Source organism: Nicotiana tabacum, chromosome 24 (genome assembly GCF_000715075.1).
Source record: "Nicotiana tabacum cultivar K326 chromosome 24, ASM71507v2, whole genome shotgun sequence".
In the NCBI taxonomy this organism is placed as follows: domain Eukaryota; kingdom Viridiplantae; phylum Streptophyta; class Magnoliopsida; order Solanales; family Solanaceae; genus Nicotiana; species Nicotiana tabacum.
In genome coordinates, this window is record NC_134103.1 from 1,252,499 (window position 1) to 1,270,271 (window position 17,773).

The window sequence follows — 17,773 nt, forward strand, 5'->3', positions numbered from 1 at the left end:
CTCGTCCAAGTCACACCTCTATTCGGGGTTATGAAACGATCGATTGCAATAATAATACCCAACAAGGAGTCGGGATCGAATCCACAGGGAGCTGAGATGGGAATAGTGGTATATATTTGGATAAAGCACGTGAAGTATCTTGGTTGCACTTTCACAAATATGGTTTTGTTTTTACTTCTAAAATTACGTTAAGGATTACAATTCTAAAGATATAAAACTAGAGAATATTATTTTTGGATGGTTTTCAAATATATAAAAAGTCCTAGGGGTATGACCTTCACCTAGGTGTTTGCCTAACGGGTTATAAAATTTAAAGCTTGTTTTGTTGGTCGGGGTATATTATAGCAATCAACACTCAGATACCCACTCAATACCTCTCGGTGAGAGAGTGATTTTGCCCAATTTGGCATTCTCAAGTCCAAATGGGTATTGAACAAAATAGTTGATAAAATGCTCAAGTCGAGTTTTACTAGCTCTAGGTTCAACCCTTTAATTGGGATTATCAATCTCTTGATTTTATCCCAACTTCTTGCTAGCCAAGTTTTCCTAGACTAAGTCTCTATTTCTCAAGTAGACACCAAGTCAAATAGGCATAAACTATTATTTGCAACCATTAATTCTACAATTACAGGCGAAAACAAGGCTAAATAATAAAGACCCAACCATAAACAAGCCATAAATCAAACACCCATTAAGTTTACACACTAGGGTTGGGTCACAACCCTAGTTAGAAATCTGGCTACTCATAATGGGTGTAGAAGAAAATAAAGAAGAAAAGATGATAAAACTCATATTGCAAGATTAAAAGATAAAAATCCAATGTTAAATCACCAAAGTAAGTTAAAGTTGCCTAAAGAGGCTAGTAAAAATGGCTACATGACTTTCGATATTCAAAACTTGACCTAATTTCGTGAAAGTAGTCTATTTATACAAAGCTGGAATTTTCGGAAAAAATTGCCCTTTCAAAGGTTCTGCGGCCGCACAATTATATGTGCGGTCAGCACTTCTCTTCATATCTTGACAAGAGTTGACTCTGCGGCCACACAATTCTGGATTGCGGCCGCATCTCTCATGTTCCTCGTCGGCACAATTCTGGGTGCGGCCGTACTAGGCTCTTCTGCGGACCGAACATTTCCTGAGTGCGGTCGCATAGCTATTTCTGCGGTCGCACAATTATTATACGGTCCGCATTTCTTCTTGAGCTTGAAGTGAAACTCTCTGAACTTTGGCTCTTACATAGCTTCTGCGGCTGCACAATAATTGTGCGGTCCACACTTTGCACTGGGGCTCTGTTGATTTTCCTTCACATTCTGCGACCGCAGATCCACACTTGACCTTCTGTGCCTGATTTTTATCCTTTTTCAGATCACTCCTCCTTGAGTTGGATTTCATCGTAATGGCTCATTTTCCAATACTCCAGCATGTAAGCATATTTCATCAGTTTTCGGGAATACAATTAGACATTTTTGGACTAAAATGAAAGCTAAAAGGCACTAATAAGTAGTCAAAATTCTCACTTATCACGGCCCCGGACCACGCAGAAGGCGTGTGCTATAGCACACGAAAATCTGGTAATCGGGCAAAATTCTAATATTATGGCCCCAAAATGCCAAAAGATGTGTAGCGGTCATGGCGAGAAAGTGACTATTGTTCCTTAGGTCGTTTTTGATAGTCTGGCAAAAATTTTAAGATGTCCCGGTCCGGTGGCATGGGCCCATGTGGAAGGCTTGGGTTATAGCACACTAAAATTTGGGAATCGGGCTGAATTCTAGTTTTATAGCCGTAAAATGCCAAAAAATAAGGAACGGTCATGGCGAGGCGGCGACTTTTGTTCCTTAGGATGTTTTGATGGTCCAGCAAAAATTTAGGCGGTCCGGTGGTCTGCGCCCATGCAAAAGTCGTGAGCTATAGCACATGAAAATGTGGGAATCAGGCGAAATTCCAGTTTTATGGCCCTAAAATGCCAAACAATGAGGAACAGTCATGTCGAGGCGGATACAACTCCTCCATAGGTCATATTGATAGTCATACAAAGTTTTAGAAGGTCCGGGTCCGGTTGCCCGAGCCCATGCAGATGGTGTGGACTATAACACACGAAAATCTGGAAATCGCGTAGAATTCTAGTTTTATAGCCCTAAAATGCCAAAAAATGAGGAACGGTCATGGCGAGGCGGTAACTATTGTTCCTTAGGTCATTTTGTAGGGTCTGGAAAAATTATAGGCAGTCCGGGTCCGGTGGCTAACGCCCATGAAGAAGGCGTGTGCGCACATAAAAATTTGTAAATCGGGCAAAATTCTAGTTTTATGGCCCCAAAATGTCAAAAACTGAGGAACGGTCATGGCGAGGCACTGGACCCTGAATAGGCCTGGGCCACTGGAACGCCATAAATTGTGCCAATTTAGGGCCCCAAAACTAGAATTCCATCGGGTTCCCAGATTTTCATGTGTTATAGCCCATATCTTCTGCATGGGCCCGGGCCACTAGAACGCCTTAAATTTTGCCGGACCATCAAAGATGACCTAAAGAACAATAGTCAGCGCTTCTCCATGATCGTTCCTCGTTTTTAGCGTTTTAGAGCCATAAAACTGAAATTTTGCCCCATTCCTAGATTTTCGTGTGCTATAGCCCACACCTTCTACATGGGCCTAGACCACTATATTCGGACAGCCTGAAATTTTCCAAATCATCAAAAATTACCTAATGAACAATATTCACCTCCTTGACATGGCCGTTCCTTGTTTTTTGGCATTTTATGGTCCTAAAACTGGAATTCCGCCTAATTCAAAGATTTTCGTGTCCTATAGCACACGCCTTCTGCATGGGCCCGGACGGCCTAAAAGTTTTCTGGACCATCACAAACGAACTAAGAAATAATAGTCATTGCCTCGCCATGACCATTCCTCTTTTGTTGGCGTTTTAGGGCCATAAAACTGAAATTCCACCCAATTCCCAAATGTTTGTGTGCTATAGCCTACACATTCTGCATGGGCCAGGGCCACCAGACCCGAACCGCCAAAACGTTTTCCGGACTATCAATAAAGACCTAAGGAACAATAGTCACCGCCTTGCCATGACCGTTCCTCGTTGTTTAGGGTTTTAGTGCCATAAAACTGGAATTCTGTCCGATTCCAAGATTTTCGTTTGCCATAGCCCACGCCTTCTACAATGGCCCGGACCACCGGACCTGGACCCCCTAAAATATTATCGTCCCATCAAAAATGACCAATGGAACAATATTCACTGCCTCGCCATGACCATTCCTCATATTTTGGCATTTTAGGGATATAAAACGGGTATTCCACCCGATTCCAAGATTTTCATGTGTTATAGCCTACGCCTTCTGCATGGGCCCGTACCACCGGACCCAGACCGCCTAAAATTTTTCCAAACCATAAAAAATGACCTAAGGAACAATAGTCACCGCCTCGCCTTGACCGTTCCTCATATTTTGGCGTTTTAGGGACATAAAACTGAAATCGTGCCCGATTAACAGATTTTCGTGTGCCACGCTTTATGCAAGGGCCCTGGCCATCAGAGCCGGACCGCCTAAAACTTTTCCTAACCATCAAAAATGACCTAAAGAACAATAGTCACCACCCTCACCTTGACTGTTCCTCATTTTTTGGCATTTTAAGGCCATAAAACTGAAATTCTACCCGATTAACAGATTTTCGTATGCTATAGGCCACGTTTTCTGCAAGGGCCCTGGCCACCGGACCCTGACCACTTAAAATTATTTTGGATTATCAAAAACGACCTAAGGAACAATAGTCACCGCCTCGCGATAGTTCCTTAGGTAGTTTTTTATGGTCCAAATAATTATTAGGCGGTCCGGGTTGGTGGCCCGGGCCCATGCATAAGGCGTGGGCTATAGCACACGAAAATCTAAAAATTAGGCTGAATTCTAGATTTATTGCCCTAATACTCCAAAACCCAAAGAACGGTCATGGCAAAGCAGTGACTATTGTTCCTTAGGTCATATTTATGATCTGACAAAATTTTAGGCGGTCCAGGTCCGGTGGCCCGACCCATGCAAAAGGCGTGGGCTATAGCATACGAAAATTTGAGAATCGGGCAGAATTCCAGTTTTATGGACTTAAAACGCCAAAAAATGAGGAATGGTCATGGAGAGGAGGTGACTATTGTTCCTTAGGTCATTGTGATGGTACGAAAATGTTTTGGGTGGTCCTTGTCTGGTTGCCCGGACCCATGCAAAAGGTGTGGGCTATAGCACATGAAAATATAGGAATCAGGTAGAATTCCAGTTTTATGGTCTTATAATGCCAAAAAATGAGGAACGGTCATTGCGAGGCGGGGACTATAGTTCTTTAGGTCGTGTTTGATGGTCCGACAAATTTTTATGCGGTCCAGGTCCGTGGGCCCTGGCCCATGCAGAAGGCATGGGCTATTGATATTCGGCTTAAAGTATGCATATTTATATGTATATTTCCTTGCATTGTGCTCATGTCTCGTAGATTTCGGATGTATAATATAATGATTTGTGCTAATTTGTGATATTTCTATGTGCAGGAATCATTCGGATGCAATTTGGGACGAAAGTGCGCGAATTGGAGCGAAAATGGGGAAAATGGCAAAAGTGCACATTTGAGTGCCATAGGCAGTGTGGGGCGCTACCTGTGACGCACAAAACAAAATGTTAAAAAGCCTAGTGTTAGGGCTAGCACCCATGCTACCCTAGGCGTTTGTGACGTGAAATTGTCCCATTTCGACCGGACTCGGTTATTTCGACCCCAAGATGCCCCCAACTCATATAAAAGCAAACCTAAACCTATTTTGGAGAGGAGGAGGCGACTTTAAGAGAGGATCAAAAGTACGGAACACTCGGGAGCGCAGATTTGATCAATACTTCTTCAAGTATTCATAGATTTTATGTTTGAATTTTTTTTTTTATTGTATGAACATGAGTGACTAAGAACCCTATTATTCTAGGGTCATGTGTGCTACATGAATGTTGACGTTTGAAGTTTAAATTGACGGGTTTGATTTTATCATATTGGGTTGTTTATTTAATTATGTTCTTAATTATTTTGCTGAGTAGCTAACAATGAAATACTACTTTTGAATCTAGAGTTGAACTCGAAAGTGAGAATTCTAGATTGCATATAGGATTAAATAGAGCAAGTTCTTGACCCCGGGCATCGGAAAACGGATTTGCAATTAGGATAGAAATATACCTAATTGTCTTTCTTGGTTGAAATACAGGAAGTGTAAATGCGTTATTGTTAGTCTTAATGCCATAGATACATAGGTATTAAGTTATCTTGAATAGGCGAGTAAGAACTGGATAGATTCTTACAAGTAATATTAACCCTATCTATCAACAATTCAGATAAATCAATTAGTCAGTTTAAGCCAAGAACGCAACAAGATTGTTATCTAGCCTATGACTCTGGAATATCCTCTCCTACTGAGTTTTATCTGAAATTCCCTAAGTGTTGTGGTTGATCTCTAGTTATTCTATTGCTTGATAGTTTCTTAGGTAGTAAATTAACCACTTACACATTTTGTGAGAAATCTCTTGAATCGATAAGTTGTTTAAGTTTGAATCAGTCAAAAGTTAATCATAGTCTCCGTTGGAACGATACTCTATTCACTACTCTATTACTTGACGACTATGTATACTTGCGTTAGTGTGTTTAGTCGCAACTTGTTTTTGGCGTCGTTGCCGGGGACTTAGAAATTAGCTACTTGGTTGAGTTAAGCTTTTATTAGTTATTTGTTCAAGTTTTAATTTTTAGTTTGCCTTGATTGTGTAAACACAGGCTCTTCTCTTGAAACACAGACATGGTTGAAAGATTTGTAGAAGTATTCATGGATGACTTTTCTGTGTTTGGGTATTCTTTTGATAATTGTTTAATGAACCTTAATAAAGTTCTTATCGGGTGTGAAGAGACAAACTTGGTGCTTAATTGGGAGAATTGACATTTCATGGTACGAGAAGTTATAGTCTTGGGGCACAAGGTATCCAAAAATGGTTCACTTGTGGACAAAGCAAAGGTGGAGGTGATTGAAACATTTCCCCCACCGACATCCGTCAAGGGTATTCGCAGTTTCTTGGGCCATGCAGGTTTTTATCCTCGTTTCATTAAAGATTTTTCAAAAATTTCTTCTCCTTTGTGCAGGCTTCTTGAGAAAGATATCCCCTTCAATTTTGATGATGCATGTCTGAAAGAATTTGAGGAACTGAAGGGAAGATTGGTGACTGCGCCAATTATCATTGCCCCGGATTGGGTGCAGCCCTTTGAGTTGATGTGCGATGCGAGTGACATAGTAATCGAAGTTGTTTTTGGGCAAAGGAGGGATAAAATTTTCATTGTATTTATTACGCGAGAAAAACTCTGAATCCAGCCCAGATGAACTATATTGTTACTGAAAAAGAGTTGCTTGTAGTGGTGTGGGCGTTTGACAAGTTCAGATCCTATCTGGAAGGAACCAAAGTTATTGTCTACACAGATCACTCAGCTATAAGGTATTTGTTTGAAAAGAGAGACACCAAGCCGAGGCTATTTCGATGGGTCCTCCTCTTGCAAGAATTTGACTTAGAAATCCGAGATCGAAAAGGAAAAGAGAATCAAGTGGCTCATCACCTGTCCAGATTAGAAAATCGGAACCATGTAGCTGGGGGGATCGATCAAAGAAACCTTTCTAGATGAGCAGTTATTGGTTGTTACCTCGAGCGTAGCCCCGTGGTATATAGACTATGTGAATTTTATTACAAGTGGGGTGATGCCACCAGAATTGACACCTAATAATAAAAGAAGATTTCTACATGATGTGAGGCTCTACGTGTGGGATGATCCATTCTTATATAAGCAGTGTGCAGATCAGTTGGTACGAAGATGTGTTCCTGAGGAAGAGATGAGTGCAATATTGCATGACTGTCGCGCTTCTCCATATGGAGGTCATCATTGTGAATCGCCCAAAAAGTGTTGCAATCAGGTTTCTATTGGCCAAAATTGTTTAAGGATGCACACACCTTTGTTAAACAATGTGGCAGGAGCCAAAGAACCGGAATAATCACAAAGAAGCACAAGATGACTTTGCAAAATATTCTGGCAATAGAGATCTTTGATGTTTGGGGGATTGATTTCATGGGACCTTTCCCATACTCTAATGGTCACAGGTACATCTTGTTGGCGGTCGACTATGTGTCTAAGTAGGTGGAGGTCATTGCTCTTCCTACTAATGATGCAAAGGTAGTAGTAAACTTTGTAGAAAAGCACATTTTCACATGCTTTGGGACTCTAAGGGTGCTAATAAGTGACGGAGGAACTCACTTCTGTAACAAATTATTGAATAACGTTCTATCAAAGTATGGAGTTTAGCACAAGGTTTCCACCACCTATCACCCACAAACGAGTGGTCAAGTGAAAGTGTCAAACAGAGAGGTAAAAACGGTAAGTGGAAATAGGAAGGACTGGGCCGGAAAGCTTGACGACGCATTATGGGCATATCGAACTGCATACAAGACCCCATAGGTACGTCTTGGTATAAGTTGGTTTATAGGAAGGCATGCCACTTGCCCATCGAGCTTGAACACAAAGCCTATTGGGCAATTAAAAGGATAAATATTGATATGGACTTAGCCGGCGAGAAGAGGTTGTTACAACTCAAGGAGCTTGATTAGTTTTGATTACACGCGTACGAAAATGCCAAATTGTATAAAGAAAAGACCAAGAGGTGGCATGATAAGAACATCTAACATCAGAGTTTGAGCCAGGTCAAGAAATTCTCTTGTTAATTCGAGGTTTAAGCTTTTCACCGGAAAGTTTAAGTCTCAATGGGCAAGTCCTTTTGTGGTGGTAAGTGTGAGGCCTCATGCAGCGGTGGAATTGTGTGATACGAGCTCAAGTGGTACCTTTTTGGTAAATGGGCAGAGAGTAAACAATTATTGGAGTGGTGACATTGCACACCACAAGACCTCGGTGGACTTGGCCGATGCTTGAAAAACGTGTTGAGTCGTGTCGTGACGTTAAATCAGGCGCTTGTTGGGAGGTAACCCAATTTCTTTATGCTTTCGTAGCTTAGTTTTTTTTGTTTTAGTTAGAGTAGACTAGTTTTTTTAGTTTTCTTCGTAGTTATAGAAATCATATGAGGGAATGGTGTGGGGTGTGTATAATGTATGTATTAAGTGCTCGGGTAAGAGGGAATTTAATTTTTTTTTTTTAAACTTTCGGCGAACCAGTGCCCAACGCTGCCTGGGGCACAGTTTACAGAATTGTCACAGGCCCCAGCGCCAGGCCTAGCGTGGGGCGCTAGGCTGGGGTTAGGAAAGTTATATATATATTTTTTCATTTTTTAGTATTCTTTATTTTAAAAAACCCCTAACCCATATAAACCGACCCAACTACCCTTATACACACACATACTAACACATACCCCGATAACCCAACCCATTCCCCCATATAAATTAAAATGCTACTAACACCAAAACCCCACTCTTTCTCTTTTCCCGTAACTCTCAAACACACCCCTCAACTCTCTTTCTCCCCGCTCATGTCTCTCCTTCTCTCTCAAGTTCTCCAATTTTTGTTGCTCACTTTCATCTCAAGACTCAAAGGTATGTTCTTGTTATATTTGTTCTTGTAATTTGTAATTTCTTAGTGTATTTCTAGCCCTCCTTCTCAAACGACCCCCTTTGACATGTCATGTTGCTATGGTGGTCCTAATGTGCACGAATTTGGTTGCAAATATTGGTTGTGAAGTTGTATTTGAAGTAGTAAACTACAATTCCCTCTACTTCATTTAAATTTGGGAGGGCCACCTTGTTCCACTATTGTTGAAATAAGAGAAGAAAAATTGATGTCCACAAGGTATTTGCTAAAATGCCTAAAAGAGTGAATTGAACACCAGTGAATTCTGAGTAGCCGCGTGTAGATGTATATGATGTTGAGCGAAGTGTGGGGCATTTGGGGTAATGTATCTTGTAGTAAACTCTTGTAAGAAGTAGTTAGTGTACTAGACTAGTTGTAGTTATTTGGACTCTAGCATTGCTTGCTTGCACTATGGCTAGGTTATGGCCATGTTTGACTACTTGAATTGTGTGACATGGGGAAGTCTTGAGTACCTATCACCTTGTGATGAAACATTGGTGCACTTTGAACCACTCTTGTGATTAGATTATACATAGCATTCGGTTTTAAGTGTGGGGTCATCTTTGCCTCTCACGATGACCTTGGGTGAATTTCTTGATTCATTCTAACCTTTGTGTTTGTCGTGTGTAGGTTGTTGTGGCTCGTGACAGTGCCTCCAAAGGCAAAGGAGTAGGGAAGTCCTCATACACTGCTTTCGTGCCTAAAACCCGCAATCAAGGGGAAGGATCATCTAGGCAAGCTAAAGGGAAACGAGTTGCCGACGGATCATAGCAGGCACCATTGCAACCGAGGCCTCATTTGAAACTAGTTAGTGATGTTGTTATAGCATGTCATAGGGACTTCGTACCATATTGGCGGTACGTCTCCGAGATGGGAATTAATGTGAAAGCTTTAGAAAAGAACTTCCCGGACGTGCTTGGCTGGTTGCGAGTACTGAACATGGAAAAATACCTAGAATGCCATGGCCATGCAAATTTGAGCATGGCGCGAGAACTGTATGCTAATTGGAATGCGGACTTGTTCAGGTCACATGTCCATGGAAAGTACGTACCACTAAATAGGCGGGCCTTATGTGAATTTTTGGGGGTTGATAACTCTGACCCGCGGAGGGTACAAAAATCTGTCAAAAGCCCCAGCGACACGGCGATATGTCATACTGTTTGTGGCATCGATTCAAATGCCAAGTGGACTAAAACAAAGAGTGATGCCCATATTAAGATGGTTCGCTCTGATTTCAACAAGACCGCCAAAGTGTGGCAGAATTTTGTGCAGGCCTGACTCCTGCCAGTTGAACACAACGGCAAATGCACTCGAGCTAGGGTGTGTGTGATATTCTTTTTTATTACTGGGAGACCCATAAATGTCGGTGAGATCATGTTAGGGGAGATGGCCTGCACCCGCTTTGGGAAAAGGATCAAACGGTTCTTCTTTGAAAACCTCCTAACGCAGTACATGCTATCCTGTGGGGTATCGGAGTACCCTGACTATGGTGAGGTAGTGGAGGCACCAAAGGCATTGCTAGACATTACATCCTTGCTGGAGTCCACATCAAAGATAAGCAAAGCTGCAAGGAATGAGAGGGACGAAAATTTCAACATGTATCTTTACAGTTCCCTCAATGTGATAATGAGAAGGCTAGGAGTGTCGGATGAGGAGCGTATGCATCTGTGCAATGATCTCTCCAATTCTTCTAAGGAGATGTTGGGAATTACACCGGGCAATCCCAGTCACCGTTTCAGGATGAGAACACTCATAACGGTCGTGGAAAAGCGGGGATTATTATTCCTTAATTATTTTTTGATGGTGCGGCATAATTTTAGGCAGTCCGGGTATGAGGCCAGGGCACATGCAGATGGCGTGGGCTATTGCACATGAAAATCTGAGAATCGGGCGGAAGTCCATTTTTATGGCCATAAAATGCCAAAAAATGAGAAACAATCATGGCGAGGCGGCGACTATTGTTCCTTTTGTCATTTTTTATGGTCCGGAAAAATTTTAGGTGATTCGTGTCATGTGGCCTGGGCACATGCAGAAGGCGTAGGCTATAGCACATGAAAATCTGGGAATGTGGCGGAATTCCAGTTTTATGTCCCTAAAACGCCAAAAAATGAGGAACGCTCATGGCGAGACGGTGACTGTTGTTCCTTAGGTCATTTTTTATGGTCCGTCAACATTTAAGACAGTCCAGGTCCAGTTTCCAAGGCCCATGCAAAAGGCGTGGGTATAGCACATGAAAATTTAGGAATCGGGCGGAATTTATGTTTTATGGCCGTAAAACGCCAAAAAATGAGGAACGGTCATGGCGAGGTGATGACTATTATTCCTTAGGTGATATTTGATGATCCGTAAAAAATTTAGGTGGTCTGATTCCGGTGGCCCTGGCCTATGCAAAAGGCGTGGGCTATATAGCACACAAAGATATTTAGGTATCAGGTGGAATTCCAAGTTTATGGCCATAAAATGCCAAACAACGATGAACAGTCATGGAGAGGCACTTATTATTGTTCCTTAGGTCATTTCTAATAGTCCGGCAAAATTTTAGGCGGTTCGGATCCACTGGCCCGGGCCCATGCAGAAGGGGTGGTCTATAGCACATGAAAATCTGGGAATCGGGTGGAATTTCAGTTTTATGGCCGTAAAAGCCAAAATATGACGAACGGTCATGGGGAGGCTGTGACAATTATTCCTATAATAATTTTTATTGGTCTGGAAAAATTTTAGTCGGTCCGGTTCTGTTGGCCCGGGCCTATGCAGAAGGCTTGGGCTATAGCACACAAAAATTTGGGAATCGGCAGAATTCTAGTTTTATTACCTTAAAATGCCAAAAAATGAGGAACGGTCATAGCCATACGGTGACTATTGTTTATTAGGTCATTATTGATTGTCCGAGAAAATTTTAGGCGGTCTATATCTAATGGCCTAGGCTCATGCAGAAGGCGTGGGCTATAGCACACGAAAATCTATGAATCGGGCGAAATTCTAGTTTTATACCCTAAAACACCAAAAACGGTAATGGAGAGGCAGTGAATATTATTTCCTAGGTAGTTTTTGATGGTCTGGAAAACTTTTAGGTAGTCCAAGTCTGTTGGCTCGGGCCCATGAAGAAGGCGTGGCCTATAGCACACGAAAATATGAGAATCGGGTGGAATTCCAATTTTATGGACCTAAAATTCTAAAAGACGAGGAACGGTCATGGCAAGGCAGTGACTATTATTCCTTTAGTCCCCGGGTAGGAATAGCCCTTAGGCTCGATGCTTTTTAAGAAGCAAAAGTATGTAATATCAAGGTAGAAAATTCCTTTCATTTATGTGTGCAATGTACAAGATTAAAAGCGTGTAAAAGCTTTTATTATGGCTAAGGTGGCCTACGCGGGCATGGTTCACTTGACCGTTTATCCCTCACAATAAATCCTAACCACCGAGCCTAGACTGTTTAAACATAAAGTTTCCTTCCTTGCTTGCTAAGAAGCTCGACCCGAGGGTGATGGCCCCCAGTATTTGAGGTCGATCTTGAGAGGGCTCAAATACTGTTGATGAGACCATTGACTCTGATTTAAAATCGGTCTTCGATTCTAAGTTAGCATGCTTTATTGTTGCCTCGTTAAAAACCTTGCCGGAAAACCCATTTGGGACAAAACCGGTTCAAGGAAAAAAGAATGCAATGCATGCTTTCAGAACTAATAGTCACATTCTCCTTTGGTTGTTTCCTGCAAGTGTTAGTCTGATTCGTAATATTATAAAAAAGTGAATGAGGTCGTACCTTAGCAGTAGTACCGCTGTAAGTGCGTCATGTTCCGGTTGTTTGGTAGTTGTGCACCATTTCGTGCATCGAGTTTGTATGAAACCTTACCGGTAATCCCGATGACTCGATATGGTCCTTCCCAATTCGGTCCCAGCTTCCATTCGTTCGGGTTTCGGGTGTGCAGTTTTACTTTTCTTAACACCAAGTCCCCGATATTGAAGTGTCGGGGGTTGGTTCTTCGATTGTAATATCTTTCTATCCGCTATTTCTAGGTGGCCAACCAAACTAGGGCGGCCTCGCGCCTCTCATCCAATAGTTCTAGGCTCGTGCTCATAGCCTCACTGTTTGATTCATCAGTCATATATCAGAACCTGAGGCTCGATTCTCCCACTTCGACCCGTATTAGAGCTTCGGCACCGTAGACCAACGAAAATGGAGTGGCCCCGGTACTAGATTTTGAGGTCGTATTGTATGCCCACGAGACTTCGGGCAGAATTTCCTTCCATTTCCCTATGGCATCGGTCAACCTTTTCTTCAGGTTTTGAAGTATGGTCTTGTTTGTAAACTCTGCATGTCCATTCCCACTAGGGTGATAGGGTCTTAACAAGATCTTTTTGATCTTATGGTCCTCGAAAAATTTGCTTACCTTGCTGCCGATGAACTGTTTCTCGTTATCACACACTATCTCAGCCGGTATTCTGAACCGGTATATAATGTGGTCCCAACTAAAGTCGACGACTTCTTTTTCCCGGACCTTCTCGAATGCTTGAGCTTCGAACCACTTAGAAAAATAGTCAGTCATAAACAGTATGAATTGAACCTTACAGGGTGCCCACGACGGGGGATCGACAATGTCCATTTCCCACTTCATGAACGGCCAAGGTGACAAGACTGAATGTAGCAGCTCTCCAGGTTGATGGATCATTGGTGCATGCCTCTGGCAGCCGTCGCATCTCCGTACAAAGTACTTCGCATCTTTCTCCATGTCGATCCAGTAATAGCCGGCTCTGTTTATATTACAAACCAAAGATTCTGGCCCCGAATGGTTTTCGCATGTACCTTCATGAATTTCCCTCAAAACATATTCGATGTCTCCGGCCCCAAGCATATGGAGAGTGGGCCATCGAACGTTCTTTTGAATAGAGTACCTTCGGATAGGCTAAACCCGGTCGCCTTCTTGTGTAGAGATCTTGATTCTTTAGGATCTGAGGGCAACTTCCCAGCGTTCAGGTAGTCTATATACTTGTTTTTCCAGTCCCAAGTTAAACTTATTCAGTTTATTTCAGCATGGCCTTCTTCCACTACCGATTTCATGAGCCGTACGACCGTTCCTGAGTTGAATTCATCATCATCAACAGATGACCCCAAGTTAGCCAGAGCATCGGCTTCGCTATTTTTATCCCGGGGTACGTGCTGTAGGGTCCATTCCTTGAATTGATGCAGTGTTACCTGTAATTTGTCCAAGTACCTTCACATTCGTTCCTCTTTTACTTCGAATGTCCCATTGACTTGATTTACTACAAGGAGGGAGCCGCACTTAGCTTCAACCACTTTGGCCCCTAGGCTTTTAGCCAATTCGAGACCTGCAATCATGGCCTCATACTCGGCCTCATTGTTAGCCAATTTCACAGTTCTAATAGATTGCCTAACTACGTTGCCCGTAGGGGGCTTCAACACGATGCTGAGTCCAGACCCCTTTGCGTTCGAGGAACCGTTTGTAAAGAGGGTCCAGATTCCCGAGGAAGTCCTCGAGGTTAACAAAAATTCCTTTTCGACTTCGGGTATTAAGTTCAGCGTGAAATCGGCCATGAAATCTGCCAAAATTTGAGATTTGACGGCGGTTTGGGGTCGCTATTCGATATCGTACCCGCTAATTTCTATAGCCCAATTGGCCAATCGGCCCAAGAGATCGGGTTTGTGCATTATGTTCCTTTGTGGATAAGAAGTTACAACACATATGGGGTGTTATTGAAAATATGGCTTTAACTTTCTGGAGGTTCTTAGCAAAGCGAGCGCCAATTTTTCTAAGTGAGGGTACCTTATTTTGGCCTCGCCTAGAATTCTAATAACATAATAGATAGGAAATTACGTACCTTCCTCTTCCCCAACTAAGACTCCACTTATCGCTATCTCGGATACCGCTAAGAACATGTACAGGTGCTCGTCTGCCTTCGAAGTATGGAGCAAGGGTGGCCTCCAAAGGTATCATTTGAGTTCTTCCAAATCTTGCTGGTACCCCGAGGTCCATGAAAAGTTATTCTTCTTCTTCAATAATGAGAAGAACCGATAGCTCTTATCGGAGGACCTCGATAAGTACTAGCCCAAGGTGGCTATGCTCCTGGTTAGCCTCTGAATGGCCTTGACACTGTCCACCACGGTGATATCTTCTATATCTATGATTTTGTTGCGATTGATCTCGATCCCTCGGTTGGACACCATGTATCCAAGTAACTTTTCGGATCCGACCCTGAATGTATATTTCTTCATGTTCAGCTTCATATTGTATTTATTTAGTATGTTGAAGGTTTTCTACAAATATTTCAAATGGTCCTCTGCTCGCAGGGACTTAACTAACATGCCATCAATGTAAACTTCCATTGATTTTCCTATTTTTTCTTCGAATATCCGGCTAACTAGGCGTAGATAAGTGGCACCGGCATTTTTTAGTCCAAACGGCATTACGTTATAATAGTAGGTGCCAAATTTAGTGATAAAGGAAAATTTTTCTTGATCACCCCGGTCCATATGGATTTGGTTGTACCTGGAATAGGCATCGAGAAAGCTAAGTATCTCATGCCTAGCCGTTGCATCAATCAACCGATAGATGTTAGGCAAAGGAAAAGAATCCTTGGGGCATGCCTTGTTCAAGTCTTTGTAATCTACGCACATTCTTAATTTATTTTCCTTTTTAGGCACTACTACTACGTTAGTCAACCAATCCGGATACTTAACTTCCCGAATTGAACCTATTCTAAGAAGTTTGGATACCTCGTCTTTGATGAATGCATGCTTGACTTCGGACTGAGGCCTCCTCTTTTGTTTAACCGGGGGGAACTTCGAATCCAAGCTTAGCTTATGAGTGGTTATTTCTGTTGAGATCCCTCTCATTTCTATATGGGACCAAGCGAAACAATCTACGTTAGCTATAAGGAAATTAATGAGTTTTTTTCTGAGCTTGGGAGTTAACCTCGTGCCCAAGTATACCTTCCGATCGAGCAAGTGTTTGATCTGTATAACTTGCTCCAGCTCCTTGATCGTTGATTTGGTGGCGTCCGAATCATCAGGGATGATGAACGACCTAGGAACTCCATAATCATCATCCTTGCCAGCTTCTTGCTTCTCTGGTTCGATCAGGGCCGGTGTTGGTGATTGATATTTAGTTTCTTTCTCCGTAACAGGTTCTGAGTTTTTTCCGGCCGGCTGCTCTCCGTAAATCGTCTTGATCCCTCTCAGCATGGGGAACTTCAGTGCTTGGTATAGTGTTGAGGGTATTGACCTCATGTTGTGAATCCATGGCCTTCGAAATAGAGCATTATATCTCATATCCTCTTTAATCACATAGGACTTCATTTCCTCAATGGTCCCGGTGGTGTTCACTAGCAGGGTTATCTCCCCTTTAGTAGTTTCGCATGCCATGTTGAATTTGGTTAACACCCGGACTGCATGCACTATTTGGTCTTGTAGACCTAGCTGCTCTACGACTCTCGATCTGATGATATTGGCCGAGCTACCTAGATCAATTAATACATGCTTAACTCAAGATTTATTTATGAGTACAGATATTACCAGTGCATCATTATGCGGTTGCACGATTCCTTCAGCGTCCTCATCATTGAAAGCGATGGTCCCCTCCGGCATGTAATCTCGGGTTCATTTTTCCCTTGTAATGGACACCCTAGTGCGTATTAGCATTGGCCCCTGGGGGACGTCAACTCCACCAATGATCATGTTGATGACGTGTTGAGGTTCCTCTTACTCGGTCTATTTGTTGGAGTCCCTATTCCTGAAGTGATTTTTGGCTCATTCACTTAGAAATTCCCGGAGGTGCCCATTATTGAATACCGGGCCACTTCTTCTCTTAGCTATCGGCAGTCTTCGGTCTTGTGGCCGTGAGTGCCATGATACTTGCACATCAGGTTGGGGTCTCATTGGGAAGGATCGGACTGCAATGGCCGAGGCCACTTGGCATCTTTGATGCGTCCGATGGCAGAAACGATATCGGCAACATCGACAAAGAAGTTGTATTTTGATAATATCGGTTCCTCCCTAGCCCCGAGTGGCCTGTCGAAACCGTTTTTACTCATGAGTCCCCGGCTATTATGGCCTCGATCGCTCATTTTTTTCGTTCCTCGCAAGGTTACGTCCGGATCCTCTACCCTTCGATCTCCGCTATACGATTGATACCGATCTCTGTTTGGTCTTGGTTCATGATCGATGACTCTTTTATACCTGTCATTAGTTCTAATGGGATACACGGACCCGGAAGGGGTTCCGAGTTGATCATCATCGACTCTGATTTTCGATTGGTACCTATTATGGTGGTCACCCCAAGTTACCGCCGGGTACTCTATCAAATTCTGTTTTAGTTGCTGTGAAGCCAAGGAGTTTTGGGAGTTGAGTCCTTGAGTGAACGCCTGAACGGCCCAAATCGTCCACAACATGAGGCGGGTCCATTCGAAACCTCGACACGAATTCCCTGAGCATTTCGTTATCTTTTTGTTTCACTTTGAAGAGGTCCGATTTTCTGGTCTCGACCTTGATGGCCCCGGTATGATCTTTTACGAAGTCATCTGCAAGCATAGAAAACAAATCAATAGAATTAGGGGGTAGGTTATGATACTATATCATTGCTCCTTTCGACAGGGTTTCTCCGAACTTTTTCAGCAGAACCAACTTGATTTTGTCATCTTCTAAGTCATTTCCCTTGATGGCGCACACGTGTAGGAGGTCACGTGTTCATTCGAATCCATGGTTCCATTATACTTTGGAATTTCGGGCATACGAAACTTCTTCGGGATTGGTTTCGGTGATGCGCTCGGACGTAAAGGCTTTTGGACAAATTTCTTGGAATCCAGGCCTTTCAATATCGGGAGTTCTCTTGGGATTTGATCAACCTTGGAGTTATAGGTATCCACTTTTCTGTTGTTGGCTTTGATCTTCTTTTCCCTCGATTCCACCCGCTTTGTCAGCTCCTCAAGCATCTTTATTATTTCGGGGTCGGTCCCGGGTTCAACTTCACCCGGCCTTTCTATGGTTGGTTCATTTCTTCGTGTGTTTTCCCGGGATGATTCGGGCTCAACTCTGCTGGGGGCACGGCTTTGGTTCTGTAGTTAGGCTATCGCCGCCTATTGAGCTTGTAACATTTCAAAGATCACCAGCAAATTGATCTCATTGCCTTCACCGTCGTGCGTACCCC